The following is a 2,664-nucleotide window of genomic DNA, read 5'->3' on the forward strand; positions in this document are numbered from 1 at the left end:
ATTTTTTTACTATGTTGTCATTCAAAATAGTAAAAAACTTAAAAAATTATAAGGATAAAAAATATTTAAAAATATAATTTTTTAAGAAAAACGTTGTTTTATAAGCGACTTGAAAGTATGTAAAAAAATATTTTAAAAATAATTTACACTTTTTGAAATAATGAGTGTTGTTTGATAAAATAATCACCCGGTATATAAGTATGATATCATAATATGTTGATTTACAGTCGACCCACATGGAACTTTCCTTTGGCAAACATATACATATCCCTCAACGTGTATAACACCTACTCAACACGTATGCATGTAAATTCGATCAGATAACTTTTGACTTGCTATAATATTATAATGTATCATACTATTTTGTCTGTCTTTCGATAGCAACGAAATAAATTTGAACGGAGTGTGAAACAAAAAAATCGAAAACAGTAGGTACAGTTAAGTAACACTGTAGACAAGTTCACAGAGACAATGCCGTAGTACCATACTTATTAGTTATAACTTATACACTAGAACCGATCTGAGAGCAATTAAAAAGTTACCACGAACAAATACGGTTGACAGAAGAGGCCCTCTGCTACAAAATATAGTACAAAAGACAATCTGAAACTAAAGCTGCGTCTATCACTGCAGTAAACCTGTGATATATAATATTATATAATTACTATTCAGACTTTCAGAGCTAGTTTGAAAATAAAATGTACGTCAATTATATTTCGTATTAACTACTAGAATAGTGAAATATACATACATCCAAGACAATAAATTAGAATGCAATAATATAAACAAAACAAACCAAACAATTGATTTTAATCTGAACAAAACGAGATGGCGAAAACGGAAAACGAGACGCTTATATTATGTATAATATTTCTACCTATATAACGATTTCAATGCCATTATTTACTTTTAGTTTTGTTCGTTTTTTTCTAAAACAATATTACCAAGTTTATGTGTCAAAATGAAAAATCGACAGTATAACTTTAAAATATGTAAACCATTTTATGAAGTTTGCAACTTTTGCACGAATTGTATTGGAAAATACGGGAAGCCCGGCCCTGTGGTTTCACGTGATTTTTTTTAATTCCTCATAACTGGATAATACAAGTAAAAACTTAACATCCAAAGGTACCATTTTCCATAGAATTGAATATTATTTCAGACGAAAACATCTTATGTTTTTGAATTTCACTCCCCTTTAATATAATCCTTCAATTAACCTAAATTTTTTTTATACAAATTAGTAATTACTGTGGAAGTATAAAAAAGTGTAAATATTCTAGAGTGGTTTTTAATTATCCGTGGAATTCAAAAATGTACCTACTTCCGGTGATTTTAGACCCACGGCGGCCGCCGCCCAAGTAAACGATGTCGATAACAAACAAATCACAACACCTTAATTAAAAAACTGAATTTTAAATAAAAGTTCATGTATTCGTACAATAAATTCCCTGTAAGCACAACCGAAGAGTTTTGCCATTATCCGATAACGCCCTTAGCATTAACATATTATGCTCATTATCTTCGTAGTCTTATACACTTAAATTTAAGCTACAGTGAATTAGTTTTGCCAATGTTTATATTAAATATCCAAACTAGATATTACGATAGTTGCGATAAATCATGCAAGCAAGTTATCTTATACTGCATAACATAATGATATAGAAGATAACCGCAGCAACTTTCGTAGTATAAATAAAGAAGCTAAAATTTATAAAACTGCATTTTAAGTAATGACACAACACATTTGTGAGAAACTTTTTTAATTTAAAATGTTCTGAAAAAAATCCGGTTTCAATATGTAATATTATGTTTTTAGATGTTTTTCCGTTATGCATTGAAAAAAAATGTATTTCAAGTATTCAAATATGGCATTAAAGTTTGCGGTCAAACCAAGTCTTCCAATAATATAAGACATACGTCCAAGCTTTACCATATATAAATTTTATGCAAGATTGCATGAACGATACATAGCAATCAATATAGTGATTAAACGTGATTTAGAAGTCCATAAATCATGATTGGTCCGTTAAATTAGTACATTTTTATGCGTTCCGATATTAGACAAATAGCTGGAAATCCATGGTAACCTTTTTTTTTTTTTTTTTTTTTTTGTGTTTGAATCACGGCGCTACAGGAGGGCACTTCACCCGTTTTAGGGCCGTCCTTCCTCCTGTATCCGTATCATTTATTTAAAATGCACAAAAAAACATAGTTCGTTACAAACCTTTTAAGGAGCATTCGCTCAACAAAAAAGAGAGGGCTCTACCCCTCTAGACTCGCCTTCGGCGCACAATTTACCGACTTAAATAGTTTCAATGTACAATCTGGTTTCGTTGCCGCTCTCTTTCCTCGTTCTCCCTGGTGGACTGCACTTGGTTCACGAAGTCACTTACCGCATCCCAATTTCTTTTCCTTTTCAGCATACATGTAGTTATGCGCTCCGGGGTCACCTCTTCTTCTAGCTCCACCTCCAGAGCTCGTCGCTGCCTCCACCACCTGTCGCATTTGAAGAAGACGTGCTCCGCGTCGTCCATTGGGTCTTGGCAATCCACACATGTCGAGGCTTCAATCTTCCCGAACCGTTGAAGGTACTGCCCGAAACACCCATGGTTAGACAAGAACTGAGTCAAATGGAAGTCCACCACTCCGTGCTTTCTGCTC

Source organism: Acyrthosiphon pisum, chromosome A2 (assembly GCF_005508785.2).
Source record: "Acyrthosiphon pisum isolate AL4f chromosome A2, pea_aphid_22Mar2018_4r6ur, whole genome shotgun sequence".
Lineage (NCBI taxonomy): Eukaryota > Metazoa > Arthropoda > Insecta > Hemiptera > Aphididae > Acyrthosiphon > Acyrthosiphon pisum.